Source organism: Martes martes (assembly GCF_963455335.1).
Source record: "Martes martes genome assembly, chromosome: X".
Lineage (NCBI taxonomy): Eukaryota > Metazoa > Chordata > Mammalia > Carnivora > Mustelidae > Martes > Martes martes.
In genome coordinates, this window is record NC_137897.1 from 76,239,306 (window position 1) to 76,257,070 (window position 17,765).

The window sequence follows — 17,765 nt, forward strand, 5'->3', positions numbered from 1 at the left end:
CACTACTATTCAACATAATATTAGAAGTCCTAGCCTCAGCAATCAGACAACAAAAAGAAAAGGCATCTGAATTGGCAAAGAAGAAGTCGAACTCTCACTCTTTGCAGATGATATGATACTTTATGTGGAAAACCCAAAAGACTCCTCTCCAATATTGCTAGAACTTGTACAGGAATTCAGTAAAGTGTCAGGATATAAATCAATGCACAGAAATCAGTTGCATTTTTATACACCAACAGAAAGACAAAGAAAGAGAAATTAAGGAGTCAATCCCATTTACAATTGCACCCCAAACCATAAGATACCTAGAAATAAACCTAACCAAAGAGGCAAAGAATCTGTACTCAGAAAACTATAGAGTAGTCATGAAAGAAATTGAGGAAGACACAAAGAAATGGAAAAACGTTCCATGCTCACGGATTGGAAGAACAAATATTATGAAAATCTCTATGCTACCTAAAGCAATCTACACATTTAATGCAATCTCTATCAAAATACCATCAATTTTTTTTCAAAGAAATGGAACAAATAATCCTAAAATTTGTATGGAACCAGAAAAGATCCCAAATATCCAGAGGAATGTTGAAAAAGAAAACCAAAGTTGGTGGCATCACAATTCCAGACTTCAAGCTCTATTACAAAGCTGTCATCATCAAGACAGTATGGTACTGGCACAAAAATAGACACATAGATCAATGGTGCAGAATAGAGAGCCCAGAAATGGACCCTCAACTCTGTGGTCAACTAATCTTTGGCAAAGCAGGAAAGAATGCCCAATGGAAAAAAGACAGTCTCTTCAACAAATGGTGATGGGAAAATTGGACAGCCACATGCAGAAAAATGAAACTGGACCATTTCCTTACACCACACACAAAAATAGACTCCGAATGGATGAAAGACCTCAGTGTGAGACAGGAATCCATCCAAATCCTTGAGGAGAGCACAGGCAGCAACCTCTTTGACCTCAGCCGCAACTTCTTCCTGGAAATATTGTCAAAAGCAAGGGAACCAAGGGCAAAAATGAACTATTGGGACTTCATCAAGATCAAAAGCTTTTGCACAGCAAAGGAAACAGTCAACAAAACAAAAAGACAACTGACAGAATAGGAGAAGATATTTGCAAACGACGTATCAGATAAAGGGTTAGTATCCAAAATCTGGAAAGAATTTGTCAAACTCAACACTCAAAGAACAAATAATCCAATCAAGAAATGGGCAGAAGACATGAACAGACATTTTGCAAAGAAGACATCCAGATGGCCAACAGACACATGAAAAAGTGCTCAAAATCACTCAGCATCAGGGAAATGCAAATCAAAACCATAGTAAGATACCACCTCACACCAGTCAGAATGGCTAAAATCAACAAGTCGGGAAACAACAGATGTTGGCAAGGATGCGGAGAAAGGGGAACCCCCCTACACTGTTGGTGGGAATGCAAGCTGGGACAGCCACTCTGGAAAACAGCATGGAGGTTCCTCAAAAAGTTGAAAATAGAGCTACCCTACGACCCAGCAATCGCACTACTCGGAATTTACCCTAAAGATACAAATGTAGTGATCTGAAGGGGCACACGCACCCAAATGTTTATAGCAGCAATGTCCACAATAACCAAACTATGGAAAGAACCTAGATGTCCATCAACATATGAATGAATAAAGAAGATGTGGTATATATATACAAGATAATACTATCCAGCCATCAAAAATGAAATCTTGCCATTTGCAATGATGTGGATAGAACTAGGGGATATTATACTAAGTGAAATAAGTCTATCAGTTATCATATGATAAGTTATCATATGTCATAAGTTATCATATGATCTCTCTGATATGAGGAATTTGAGAGGCCGGACGGGAGGTCGTGAGGGCAAGGGAGGGAAAAAAATGAAACAAGATGGGACCAGGAAGGGAGACAAACCATAAGAGACTCTTAATCTCAGGAAACAAACTGAGGGTTGCTGAGAGGTTGGGGAGGGTTAGGTTGGCTGGGTTATGGACATTGGGGAGTGCATGGTATGTGCTATGGTGAGTGCTGTGAATTGTGTAAGACTGATGATTCACAGACCTGAACCCCCGAATCAAGTAATACATTATATCTTAATAAAATAAAATAATAAAATAAGAGTTAAAAATATCTTCTTCCCAGAGACACAGAAGGCTATGTGATGAAAAGTCTTTACTTACAGTAATTTTTGGAACTCTTCTAGTTATTGCTTATTTTTTTTCACCACTCATATTCATCTTCTTTTATTGATGCTCAGCTACAAATCATAGCACTGTGTTTATTATGGCATATTCATAACTCTGAATGAAATATCATTTGATAAGTGAGAGTGAATTGCTAGCCTCTCTTATCTCAATCTATCCCTCTATATATTTCTAGTGTCCATTAGCCCATCAGCCATAGGTACTAAGTCAAATATATTAAATATATTGTCCTTTCCTGGTAGAGATAGGAATGACACTTTGGCACAGAGTTTTACAGTTTCCAAATCACATTTTAACTGTCATTTTCAAAATATAAATATATTCCATTAAATCTAACCCTCAGAATGCAACTACCTATGTTTAAGTGATGCTATTAAAAACTAGTTTTGTCAAAGGCTCTGTGTTTTCCACTTCTGGACACAACAGGAAGTTAACATAATGGAAAGTTACTAACACACAATATTCTTTTAGCACAATCCTGTCATATTATAACAAGGTTTTACTTTTAGATCTTTGAGTAACTTAACACAGAATAAATCTCATTATCTTAAGAGAACCACTGACCAAGAAAAGGTGGGGAGAGGGAATAATGAAAGCATATTACAATCAGGAGGCTAATGGTCTAATGTGAAAGGGAATATTGCAAATGCTTTTTCTTTAACGTGAAACTGGACAAAGGCCAGATTGGTTATTGAGGGACCAATCCTGCTATGGTTAGGGGAAAGTTAATTGTCTTGATAGATTCTTTCCATATGTGATAGCCATGACTTTATCATTCAATTCTTCCAAATGCATCCACAGACAAGTGGACTGTGATTTTCCCATGTATACAATAGAAGGAAACATGTAACTATCTGAGCCATGAGTCTCTCAACAAAAGAGTAATATTGAAATTGAGACATGGGAAGGTCTTTTTACTCAGAAGACAATGTGCACTCATTTGGCATTTTCAGGTTCAAGACTATTAGACAAGGAAATATCTAGGAAGCAAACTGGTGAGGTGACAAACTTCAGTCTCCCATGCTCTGTGGATTTCCAGTCCACACTACTTCCATCTGCTAAAAGTATAGCAGCTCCAACTATGGCCCTGTACTCCACATTAAGAACAGATGTTCTCTCTGGAAATAGGTTTCCCTTTTAAAAATGAACCATCAGACTCCATTATCATCTGCTCTCCTGTCATTTGCTTTGTTACACTTTCTGTGCCAACAGATTGTGAGGCACCAAACATTTGAAGCAAAGCTCTGTAAAATTGCTAACATCTAGTAATAAATATTAATGTTCGACTGTTACATGATAACTAGAGGTGGATATAAAGTTGGCTAACATTTGATAATAAGTGGAAAATCATTATTTGATATTCATTTTAACAAATGTGGTCAAAAGTGAACTCTTATTATGAGGATAGATATGAAATATAGTTTTATGTGTGATTCTATTATATGGTACTTTCTAAAGGGAAAATCATAAAGGATGGCTGAATGAATGGGAAGAATACTTCTTTATTTTGTAGCCAGTTGGGCTGGGGAATTGGAGACCGTGAGATTGGGTCTGTACTTTCATGCTCATGGTGTGCACGTGCACACACACACACGCACAGACACACACATACACACAGCACTGAAAAAGTAAGTAGTTCTCATAGTCCTTTTTTAAATATAGACTTTGCCCTCTTCTTAAAGTTTCTAGAATTTGCTTTAAGTGTTAGGAAACTAAAGTACAGAAAGTTTAAGTAACTTGCCAAGCTAGAAAGAGATAGTAGACTGGATTTGAACTCTAGGCCATAAGAGTCTAAAGATAACAAGTTTAGCCACTACACCGTGCTGCTTCTTCTTGGAGGGACACAGTCCCATTTTTTTTTTAATTCCCTAAAAATACTGTTACAACAGCAGACTGCAGCTCCAGTAAAATCTGGCAGAACTTCTAGAGACATCAGGCCAGAAATATCTCAGAAACTGAGCAGCTAACTTAAGTGGTCTTTCAGAGAAGACTGTCATGGCAAAGCATGTAGCTCCTACAGTAGGGAGAAGCTACCAAAGATCAAAATACAGCATTAGTAGTTTGAAAGTAAGTAAAAACAAAGGTTTGGGGTGGAGAGGTTACAACTTTGTTATTCTGTAAGTTGGACTGTGCTTGTGTATTTGGATAACGTATTTTAAACACTTATTTGGAGACCCCCTACATTACAGCAGTTAAGAATATGGAAGGTGGAGCCCAACAATGTAAAATGGGGATCATAATGTTATCTATCCTTTAGGTCGCTAGGAGAATGAAATGAAAGAAAATATGTCAAATTCTTAACACAAAGACTGGAACAGAGTAAGCCCTCAATAAGGGTTAGCTACTGCTATTTTTCTTATACAGTTAATTTTCTTGCCTAATCTCCCCAAATAGCCCATCAGCCACTTGAGAGCAAAGGATCTTCTTCCTTTTTGAAAGACAATAGAAATAGCTAGGAGTAGTCTTAAGAACCATAGTCCCGGGGTGCCTGAGTGGCTCAGTGAGTTAAGCCTCTGCCTTCGGCTCCAGTCATGATCCCAGGACCCTGAGATCAAGCCCTGCATCAGGCTCTCTGCTCAGCAAGGAGCCTGCTTCCCCCCTGCCCACACACACACCTCTGCCTGCCTCTCTGCCTACTTGTGATCTCTGTCTGTCAAATAAATAAATAAACTCTTTGGAAAAAAAAAAAAAAGAACCATACTCCCTTAGCCTAAGCCTGGCTATGCCACTTCCTGCCAGTGAGATCTTGAACAGGTTAATTATCTCTCTCTGTCTCAGCTTCCTCATCTATAAAATGGGCCTAAAGATAGACTCAACCTCATAAATGTGTCATGAAGATTAGAGTATAAAATCCATGAGGACATGAATTTTTGTCTGTTTTGTTCAATTATGTTCAATTATGCATCCCAGAACATACCTGGCATGCAAGAAGTGTTCAATACAAATATGCTAATTACACATACATATAATTTTATATATATATATATATACACACACACACATTACAAATATGCTGGTTATACATAAAGCCTTAGAACAGACCCTGTACAGATACATGAAAATTAGCTCTCATTTACATCTGTGCCATTGGAACCTAGTGCAGTGCTTAGCACAGGTTAGGATCTCAAAAACTGTTTGTAGAATGAATAAATGAACGTTGTCCCTCTAGTCTGTACCAGCCCTCCATCATGAGGAACTGTAAAGCTACTGAAATTTGATTTTTCTCCCTCACTACATTAAATGTTGTGTACGTACCTTTAGTAATTAAGTATCTGAGGCTCAAATGAAATAGAATGTCAGGCGTGTAAGAGATCTCATAGATCCATGATTCAAACCTTCCATTTTGCTAATTTATTGTCTATCCATTCAGTATTATAGGCTTGATCCTGAAATTGGTAGTGGGGCCTGAAATTGGCACTGGGGCCTACAGTGGTGAGCAAAATAGTTATGATCTCTGCCCTCGTGTATTTGTGGATCTTACAGCCCAGTCATCTCCCTTCCCTGTGTGTTTTTTTTCCCCCCTCATTTGTCAAATTAGGGAGTTCAATGACTGCTTAAAGTCTCTTTCAGCTCAGAAATCAAACATAACATGCTGGCTAAAACCATGGGTTTTCAGATAAGGCTGCTGGTTTTGAAAGCCCATTTCTGGTACTTTTTTGGCTGTTTGAACCTGAATCAAGTAAAGGTTTCACAAGCCTCCATTTTCCCATCTACAAAATGCGAATACTGATAATAGCAACTATCTTGTTGTCATGTGGGGTGGACTAAATAGCAATATATATATATTTCATTTTGATGGGCCTGGCACATACTAAATGCTCAACAAACAGTGGCTAATACTATTTAAGCTCTGCCACTCTATGATATGCCATTCATAAGGCCCCATGTGAGAAGTTGATCCCCATATGGCCAACTGTACCTAGGAATGTCAAATAGGGCCAATCTGCATAGCAGATCTATTTTTTGGAAATGTCTTTGAATCTCACCTCCTTCGGGTTGGGCCTGAGCTGTCAGATAAAAAAATGAAAGCCTCAGTCTCAGCAAAGCTTTCTTAATTGTGTCACATTGCTGGGAAACATCTGTATATTGTGTCAGATTGTAATAAATGCTAAGGGGATAGTAAATATCTAGCGGGTTACTGAAACTTCAGTTAGGACAGACAGGGAAAGCCTCTCTCAGAAGTGCTACCACCATTAGGAACCTGCAGTTTCCAAACCTACAATTCTCTTATGCAGTCCTGGGAAGAAAAACCTTCTTGTTTTCACTGCCTTCTGACTGAGGTTGCTATTTTGATCACATTACTCCATGGTTTATCAAAGCCAGGTGCAGTTCCCTGAAAAAGTGTTGGGCGGGCTTTAAAACATCTTCATCTGCCTTTGCAGACCTCAGGAGGGATTGATCCAGGCCAAATATTTGACCCACCATCTGAAACTAAGCAAGTGAAAAACAAAACTACCATATGGTCAACTCAGGCTCCACCTGGGTGGAGGTTCTAGTGTCCAGACTAGTTCTCCACACCACTACCCCAGTCTATGGCAAATGAACATGACCTTCCCTGATAAAACCTTACCAGAGAGTTCTTTGTGTCAAAATACCTATTTTCTAAAGAAAATTATACCAGTCTTTGTAAGTATGATCCTTTTTTGGCAACAACTGCTGAACAAAAGAGTGGAAACATTTTTAAGTACATCCTCTTCTCTCTCACCCCATCCCAGAACCTCCTAAGCACCCTTCCCCATGCACGTGCACGCACACACACACACACATAAATACACAAACTTTTTTTCCCCTAACACAATCACAATTCATGGATAAGAGTAGTGAAGGTGGTGCAAAGTTAAGTTTGAGATTTATTCTATGGGGAAGACTGTGCATCTGTGCATCTTTCAAGAAACCTAAAGCTTGAACTTCAAAAAGTCAATGCATTGCAAAATGCACTGTATAAAAAACAGTAACTAAAAAGGAGCTATTGGCAAAATGTACTAATTTTCCCATGGATTTCAGTGCTAAGATATAAAAGTGAATTAGTGTTTTATCAAAAGGAAAAGAGGAAAAACCCCAAGTAGAATGAATAAACAAAGCTGAAAACTTCAGGGAGAAAGAAGTTAACCGTAATATGCCAACACTATAACCTCTGGAGGGTTGTGTTCCACCAAAATCTTGGAGTCCTCTACTTTTCCTCTGTAGAATTTTTCCAATTTTCAAAGTTATCTTTCCTCCCCTCTCTCCCTTCAGATGTTCTTCAGTCTGCAAAACCTGGAGCTGCTTACTATTTCTGGACCAGACTAATCATATGCTGAGCCTTCTGATTGCAGGGAGATCAAAACGTCAAAATTCCAAAAGACAAAGTTTAACCCAGGTTTCACATTTCCGTTCATTTTCTATGAAATGCAAAGCCCAAGTGTACTGATAATTTTTAAAGCTGGATGATGGGGACATTACATTTATTACACTATTCTTTCAACTACTATGTATGTTTGAAGATTTTCATAATAAAAAAAACCTCAAGGCCCAATTTGCAGATACTCCTTACTCTGTTTCCAGCCTTCTGCCAATGGGAAGGAATTCTAAGTTGCTTAGATGGTCCTGAACCCCAGAATTAGCATACCACACTTGATCAGGGAGCAGAAAAGAGAGGGCATTTGCCTATAGTCCATTCGTGCAGGGAATATTCCTAAAAAAAAAAAAAAAAATGGATAGACCTGTTCTGACCCATTAATTACTTTTCCCAGGGCCAATTAGGATTTCCTTTTGCCTCATTTAGCCTGTAGAAGAACAAGTATCCCCCTAATTTATACATATAAAAAAGAACAAGTTGATATTTCAAAGTGCTGCAAGAGATCAACACTGTTAAAGGCATGGAACATGCCTGTATCATCTACTCTGTATAATCAGAAGCACCTGATACTGAAAACTGATTTCAAACATTCTGATTGTCTGCCTTCTCTCTCCCATGTGGCCCTATTCTGTCTTACCCACCAGGACCTCATGCCTCCCTAGCATTTTATAGTTGTTCTTGCCACTCTCCAGTGTTTATTTTCTTTTGATAATGATATTCCCACTTTTGGCTATGAAGAGGCAGTAAAGAATGTATCCAGCTTGGATCACGTCTTACCCTCTTCATGGCCATCACCCCAGTTCAAGCCACCATTTTCTCTAGCCTGCATTACTGTAGTAGCTTCTTAATTAGTCTTCCTGCTTCTTCTGCCTTTGACCTTCTGCAGTGCATTGGTCAGAGTGATACTGTTAAATTTTTAGTCAGATTACTGCTCTGCTCAAAACCTAGACATGCCTCCTTCCTCTCTCAGGACTAGATACCCACATGGCTACTAATTCAGTTTCCTTAGGTCTTACTCAAAAATTACTTTCTTAGTGAGACCTTCCATGGCTGTCCTAACTAAAGTTTCAGTAACCCCCCTAGACACTTACAATCCCCCTTTTCTGCGTGATTGTTTTCCTTTCCTTAATGTTTATCACAAGCTGACAAAATATGTATTGTACTCATTTATCTTATTTATTGTCTATGGTACCCACAGAATATAAACTCTATGAGAGCAGAGATTTTGTCTATTTTTTTCACTCTTATATCCCCAGTACCTAGCAGACTGCCTATCATGTAGTAAGTGCTCATTTAATACTTGTTGAATGAACAAATGCATTAGAAACCACAGAGGGGTGGGTGTGTGTGTGTGTGTGTGTGTGTGTGTGTGTGTGTGTGTGTGTTGGTAGGGCTGCAGGTTGAGGAATTAGGTAGAAAATTGTACTATATGACCACCTTCCTTTAATCAGACCATTATAAATTCTTCCATTTACCAACTCTTTTCATTCTTGCCCTTTTACCTCTAGTCACAAAATCAGAACTGTCAAGTCTTCTTTCTAGTACTACTGTCACTATCCTAATTAAGGTCCTCATACCTTATGCCTAGATTATAACAAGAGTTTTCTACTTAATCTCCCCAGTGTCCAATCTACTATCAATCCATTCTTCAAAAAGTTTTGTACTCAGCAAGCATTCAGAAGTAATGCTTTCCCCAGACCCCTCAAAGCTCAGGCCATGAGCAATGGGCTCAAGGTTGTAGAGGCAGAGTTATGGTACATGATATATGAATGATACATGAATGATACTGCCTTCTACTTCTCAGTGTGGAAGGCAGTTGGACACAGCTAGAATTCTTAGGAAGCTCAGATATGGATTAATGCTTGAAGATAGGAGAAAGATAGAGGCAGGTTAAAGAGGAAAATAATTGGCCCAATTTCTTAAATACCCATGGTAAACACAAGAATGAGAAGTCAGGAAAGAAACTGTATAAAGAAACAACTACGTAGCTAGCTGTAAGATTTGAACGTCAGCATTCTCCTTCAAAATGCATAAGGTCTGTAGGCCATATAATCTAAAAACTCAAACTATTGTGCTCTGAAACAAGGGTACCTCTTTCTCCCTTGCAGTTGCATTCTTTGAAAAGATTCATTTTGTGAAGTTGGGATAGAGATTGAATTTATGTTAAACTGTGCCTTACTTCTCATATATATGTATGTACCTACTTATTTACATACATATATGTGAACATTACATATATATATATCAAGAAAGAAAGAGAGAAAAGGGATAGAGCTCATTTTGTGACTCGTTGGATTTTTTCCCCCTCTCTCTAGTGATCATGAAAATTATTTGTTCTCATTGCCTGCTAATAAAGATTAGATAAATACCTCATTCATAAATACTTCAAGGAGAAGAAATATAAGAAAAATGTGAAGTGTGACATATAAAGGGGACAATGGTGTGGAGCTGCTCAGGATCTGGACCTGTAGGTAAGACACTGTGTGATAATGAAATGTCTCTAGTTAGAGTGCTTTCTACCTGGAACAGAGTGTGGGGTGCTTTGCATCTGAAAACCAGGGGCATCTTTGGGGGATTCACAAAGTCCTAGGAATTATAAATGAAACTATTTGTGTACGCAACTGAATTGTTAAAGTTTAACAGTTGTGACAGAGACTCTATGGTCTATAAAACCTAAAATATTTACCATCTGGTCCTTTGCAGGAAAAGTTCGCTTCCCATTGGCATACAGATGTGAATAGAAAATCTCAAGAGTGCACTGCAGGTAACAAAGATGAGTATTGTTTGTGAAATGTTTGTTTCAGTTATACATGTGTGATACTAAGTCATGATGCAAAATGCATTCTTTAGGGGTGCCTGGGTGGCTCAGTTGGTGAAACATCTGCTTTCAGCTCAGGTCATGCCACACCAGGCTCCCTGCTCAGCAAGGAGTCTGCTTCTCCCTCTGCCTCTCCCCCTGCTTATGTTCTCTCTCTCTCTCAAATAAATAAATAAAATCTTTTAAAAATGCATTCTTTACTATAGGGAGCAATCCAAAAAACTGAAAAACACCTTAGTCCATGCTAATGAGTTTGGATTTCATCTTGAGAGAAACCATTGAGAGGTTTAAAGCAGAGTTGTGATTTCACCAGCATTGTATTTTAGTAAGATCCTTCTGCCTTCAGTGTGAAGAATGCAATAAAGAGGCAGGGTAGATGAGAGGAGACAAATTAAGAGACTATTTCAGTCATCCAGATGAGGGATGCTATGGCCCAGACAACAGTGGTGGCAGTGGGAATGAGGAGAGTTTATTAGACATTTTCTGAAAAGCTCCAATGTGTTAATTTGGGGATATAAAATACTTCTGTCTCAGTCTCTGAAACTCCATATTTTGTCTGCTAAAAAAAAAAAGTCTAGAAGAGTGTTGGCAAAGCATCTCAGTGCTTAGCATTGCATGTTACTCAGTTCTGACATCCAAAATCCTGAAAACTACATCCCAGACTAAGAAAGTGCTATGCTACCAAGGCAAACTGGACAAGAACACTTCAACAGGAATTTCAAAATGGGTTTATCTTTAAATTGTTTATCTCAAGGGGCGCCTGCGTGGCTCAGTGGGTTAAGCCTCTGCCTTCAGCTCAGGTCATGATCTCAGGGTCCTGGGATCGAGCCCCGCATCGGGCTCTCTGCTCAGCAGGGAGCCTGCTTCCTCCTCTCTCTCTGCCTGCCTCTCTGCCTACTTGTGATCTCTCTGTCATACAAATAAAATCTTTAAAAAAAAAATTATTTATCTCAAGACCTCTTTTGAGGAAGTTGATGAATTCATTACCAAAGACTTTATGCATGTAATTGAAATCATTCCTCCCTTCCCATTTTTTTCCTTGTCTGACCGCACTTCCAGGCTTAGCTCTTTGTCAGGGCCCTTGCTGACTGGGAAGGACCAGATAAAGGGCCTTTGGGGGCCTATTAACACCTCTTCAATTATACCTGAGCTATGAGGCAGGCATGCGAACCAATTCCTAGGCCTCTGGCAGCCAAGTGCTCACAACTGATTCAGCCAATTTTCCCAGCAATTTTTTAACTCCTTGATATCTCTCCTGTGAAAGACTGGGGTTTCAATTTCTTTTTCAGATATGCCTCCCCTCCCCACGACCACTATCAGCCTGCTTTATAGCCTTCAAGCTCACTTGTTCTCAACCAACTTCCTGGATCTAAAAAGTCACCAGAGCCTATTGTGAACATATATTGGGATTGACTCCAGCTGTGCTGACCTGTAACACACATGAATCCAGCCTTGACAGATTGCTTGAAACCCAGATGGACTGATGAATATAGGGTTACCAGACCTTCATTTCAAGGGCTGTTGACTAGCTAGAGTGCACAGACTCTAAAAGGAGCCATAGTCCTGTCATGCATGACTAATGCAACTTGAAAGGCAGACACTGGGTATAGAGAGAGTAGCAAGGTGCCTATGAGGCTGATCAAAAGCCCTCTGGCTTAAAAATCCCACTGCTACAATCACTTCTTTGGACCATGACATTGGGTTCTCAAAGATCTCAGTTAAAATGTCAGTATGTTTTAAGACATTAGCACCCATTATTAATATTCTAGTAAGGAAGAACATATCAGGTTGGTTATTTATCTCTTAAGAGTAGTTGAAAAGAGTGATAATTTCTAAGTAGACAGACATGGTTTTGAGTCCTAACTCTGCTGCTTAGTAGCTATGTAAACTTGGGCAAGTCCCCTAAACTCTCTAAGGCTCAATTTATGTGTATTAAAATGGTGTTAATCATCATCTACTATGTAAGGTTACTGTGAGGATAAAATGAGATGATATTTGTAAAGTGTCTGGCACATAAAATTCTGGCTTCCTTGAACCCAGCAGAGAAAAGAACTCTAGAAAAATGGGATGTGGCTACATTTTAGAGGTAATCTAGAGTGGAAAAGGAAGTGGGGGAGACAATCACAAGAAAAGAGAAAACTCTGGTTGGGGAAAAGGGAGCATACTGGAAAACCTGGACATCTAAGGAAAATTAAGGCTTTGGGCATCTGGGGGGAAGTCAAGACACTGACACACAGAGAGAAGGAAAGTAGGGAAATGCGGGGGCCATTGCCACAGTTTCCCCCTCACCTTTGGGCAGAAACAGCAGAGGTTTCCAACAGGGCTCTGTGGGCTGACTCCCCAACACACTGATCATTGAGAGAACGAGGTAGGGTTATAGCCAGCAAGCCAGTAATTGCATGTCATTAAGAGAATCTTACATCACTTCTCAATCATCCTCCTCCACATCAAAAGAAGCAGATGACGGATGTGCGAAACATGCAAGTAGGACAGGTGCCAACATAAAGGAAGGTTAGGACTTAAAACTCTAAGAGAACACCTCTCCAATCCCATCCAGGACAATTTTGTTTCACAGGTTAAGGGTCCCATCCCCTTACAAGTGGTGGCATATCTACACCCCAAAACCAAAATAATGAAAACAGGTAGTCCTATCTATCCTTAGAGCAGCTGTCACCTCTTATCAGAAGCTTCCCTCTTAGAAGTTTCCCACCATGGTTTCTTGACCCCACACACAGCAAAAATCAATGACATCTGAGGTGAGTCACAAGTACTTTGTTACCAAAATGGAGAAGTGTATTATTTTAATCATTTGCCTTGTTTTGTTTTATAAACTTGAATAGCTTTGAGGTTATGCCTCTAATCTGGTAACTATCCCACTTTTGGCAGAGGTACAGTAGCTGTCCATGACCTTGAATGTACTTGTGTTCCATGAATGAATGCCCTTCATTATGTGACAACTGATTTCTTTTTCTTGCTCAGTCCCTGAAGGATCTTATTTTAAGGAGGAATTTCCATTCCTTTTTGAGGCCAAAAAAAAAAAAAAAGGTAAATGGAAGAGGGTAAGAGACACTTCTTTTCCTTACACTTTTAGTGTGGGCTAACAAATAAGCACTCATAATGGCCTCCTATGGCTTCATGGCCTCCAAGCTGGTGACAGATCAGCCTCCTTCCAATATACCTTTATGAACATCTGTGAGTCTGTGTGAACATCTGTATTTACATCTGCATATGTGATTTCTTTTGTCCCAGCAGGTCTGTGCTCGCATTCTGATGTAACACCTGTTAAACTGCAGCGTCAAGAATCTGGCTATTGCTATGGCTTTAGGGCTAATTCTGGGGAATGAGATGCACTTTCAATTTAATACAGGTGGGTAGAGATAACAGGAAGCTGGAGATCCAGGGCAAGAGTGGATTTCCTTGAGACCATTTTTTTAATAGTCCAGAGAGACTAGGTCGTGCTGAAGCAAGCTGGTCTTTAACCACTAAAGGCACTCTTTGGAACTGTTCTGCCATGCCCCCTTTTTTACTCTACTGGGATTTTTTTTTCCCTGCCAGTTGCAGCCAGAATGAATACTTACAGTCCAAGTGCTAAGTCCCAGAGAGCAACAGTTTGGATAAAGAAAGATTATCAGGATTTATACTGCAGCCTTGTTTTGTGGAAAGTCAGAGCCTCTCCTGTTGCTTCACGTTCAAACCCGAAGGCATCAAAGGGGCAGCCAGGTCATCTTTGTTTCAAACTCTCTTTTCTCCTGCTGTCAGCTTCTACTACTTCTCACCTTTTTAAAATTAATTCTTCAAAGAAGTCCCACTGTGAAGTTGGCCTGAAATGGTTATTCTTAAGGAATAGTTTTAGTGCTCTTGTTTAAAGTACCACCCAGAAAATTCTTTACCATTCTAGATATGAATGGGTCTCTCTCCTCAGAAAATGGTATTAACTGGGGTGGGAAGGAGGGGAGGCACTCAGGAAATGACTGGAGACTGGTCAAAGGAAGAATCTCCTCTTAGCTGGAGAGTTGGCAACAGTATGAAGTGTAAAAGGCAAGAGGAACCCTTTGGGCCTGAACACCAGTGACCCTGCCAAGGGCTGGTTACCTCCTTAGCCTAATAGTTACTCCGTCCTGGAGCCAGCCAATGCTCTCTAAGACACATTTCACCCAACACTCAACAATTTTTCCATAATAGCCTTTAATACTAAAATGCATTAAATTTTTGAAGCAGAGAAAACACATTTAAGGGGGAAACAGAGAACCACCAGATAAAAGGAAACAATGCGGCAGATAACACCATTTAAAACATAACTGTAATAATTTAATAAAGCTGCTTTATCATTTTCATAAAATAGTGGTGATTCTTTTTTGTCTTTTTTTCTTTTTACAATGATTCAATCACTGTGAAAATGTACATAACATACAGATCAGCATATACAACAATTTCATCTTCATATAATCAGCAACAGAGACTGCTTAATGAGACATACTGTACTTGCATCCCTCTAAATTTCCACCCTGGTTTGACAGGTAAACAGTAATAGTGTCATCAGGCTCATTCCCCTCACTAGAGGAGCGAAGGCATAAGCCTTTTGCAACCAATACCTTAGCATTCAAATAGCACAAGGAGGTATTTGTTGCTGAATTTCTAGCTTGAGCTAGTCTGGCTCTTGGTCATTAAAGTTTGTATCCTAGCCTTTCTCAGCTGAATGCCAGCCAGTGCCAGTAAAAATCTACTTAACCAGTGCTGTAATGGTGTTAGCTGGTTTGTTTGCTAAGGTTGACAGCAACTTTCAGTTAGTAACAAGGTCATCTTTAATTGCCAACACAGCTGGAGCAACAATCAGCATCATCAGTTTTCCCTAATGACCTACAGTGCTTTCCAATCAAGATCAGGTTTTCGTGGGTTGTTCTTTACCAAGAGCGCCTTGCAATATCATTTCAGACAAGGTGGTTGATTTTCTTTGTTTTACAAAAGCAATATGAGTTCTATGTGAAATTAACTCACTTTTGCACAAGTGACCCACAGGCCAATTCCAGCCTCACAAGAAAACAAAAAGAGCTGCAACAACTTCATTAGGACAATGTGTTTTGCTCTGGAATATTTCATTATCAATATAAAGCCACCCAGTCCCAGCCCCACCCCCAACACATCCCCTTTGAATATTACTTGGTTACATACTTAAACTAAAGAACAACATCTCAATACACTTCAGTGTCAGCAGATACAATTTGACTCATGAAATGACATCCTTAAATGTAATTTTACTGAGAAGGCAAACACTAGGACTGTATACAATGGACTTCTTAAGCTCATGTATGCCAGGTTTTCAAAGTCAGTTAGGGTCTTATTACCCTGGGTAAAGAGCCAAGTGGACCAGACTTGTCAGGATGCTTTGGGGAACATTCAACATCAAAATGATCCCCATAGACTAAATTTGGAATTCCAACTAGAACTCCTATTATGTACAATAATAATCCTTTTCCCACCCTGGATGCCCAAGTGAGCTATCCCCTAACCCCCCTGCCTCTCCCCAAACTGCCCTTTGTCCTTGCTGCCTCAAGTGGACCACTTTTCTCTTGCTTGTTAATGATACAAAAGAACAATATGAAAATTTCAACTGAATTCCCATCATACAGTCAGTTGTATGCTGAAGGAACACTATCAGGACAATACACTGGGTGTTGCTAATTTTCATAGTTCTACATTGGATACCCCTTAACAGTTTTGATTCATGATCAGCGGGTCACCATGTCAACAAATGAGCTTAAATGGGCAGCTTACGTGCAATTAGCTCTATTAGGCAGGTTTACTCTGGAGCAGTGATACTCAAAGTGGGGTCCCTGCATCATCAGCAGCAGCATCACCCTGGAATTTTTAACCAGGCAAAGACCCAGGACCTACCCCAGGCCCACTGAAACTCTAAGTGTGGGGTCCATCAACCTGTGTTTTAACAAGCCCTCAACCTTTAGAGGGCATCTGATCCAAATGAATTACTAGGCCTCACTGCCAGAACTTTTGCTTCAGTTGGTCTGGGTGAGAGCAGAGAATTATCATTTCTGAGAAGTTCCCGGGTGATGCGGTTGCTGCTGATTCAAAGACTACACTTCAAGAACAACTGCCTTTTAAGAACTGCAGGATCCCTTGGCCTATTACCTATTTGGACAATGAGGTGGACCACAATTTACTGGCTTTAAGAGGATCAAAGAGAGTTTCATTCTGAACAGGGTCAAAGATCAGTCAACAGAACAGAAAAAAAGAGATTCCACACAGTGTGGCTCTCTTCTTCTTCCTTTTCTTTGTATATAGCATATTCCCGTATTTGGGGAAAAGCAATCAATGCAAACTAAAGCCTTTATATTGCATGAAGAAGTTTACCTGCCCAAGGATGTGCCCAATGCAGCTGTTTAGAAAAGCAAGTCATGCCTCAACACCAACTCCTTCCCAAAAGGGACATCAGAATAGATGGAATAGAACTCCCTAGAATTTAGGAACTGAAACTGCTCCCTTACATTGAAATGTGTAACATGTTTAGAGAGGGGAAAAGGAAGAATATTTGGTTCTCTGGCCTTATGTGGCTTTTCATCAGCCATATTGAAAAGAAGAAGGGAAAAACATGAGCCAAAAGGAAATCTAGGATCCTTGCACAGAATTCCAGCTTGCAGCATATCTTGTCTATAAAACTAGCTTACAAGGCCCTCCTAGGATGCACTTGTGCTTCTGGGAGTGTGTATACATCAGACAGTTGTATAAAGAGGGAAAAAAAGATACTTTCCTTAGAGGGGAATTCTCTGAACATGCTCAGTAAAGGGTTTAGGAGCCAAAAAAGTCTCTGACTTCCCACTGAGAAAAAAAGTATTTTGATAAAGAAAAGGGATTGGTCTGTAGCTTGAAACTGAGTTCTGAAAAAATGGGGGAAAATACCAAAATCAATGCCACTGCTACTCTAACCATTTTCAACCTGGCTGGTAAGAGACATGAAAGCCAGTGCCCTCTCTGGCTCAACAGCCATATAATATTTAATATTCCTGCTTGCCACAATCTTCTCAGCTCCCTCATTCTCTCTGAGCATAGTAGGAAATACACCTGTACAAAAACTGTCAAATCTAACTTGAAAGTGACCTTGGTGTGGTAGCTAACAACACAGTATCAGGATGGATCAGGTGAAGAACAGTCTAAATTCTATAGGCAGCCATCATAACTTATAGGAAAAAAATAATTTTTAATGTGTTTATCAAATAGTCACTTGAAAACACAAATAAATACCTAATTCAAAATCTGCTAAAATGAAATGAATCAGAGAGGGAAAAAAGTATATGAGAGCTAATGAAATGAGCCAAAATGAAAATGTTATGGTAATTAATCTCTAATTATATCAGTCTCAGAGGGGTATTTGCAGCCACACCAGTAT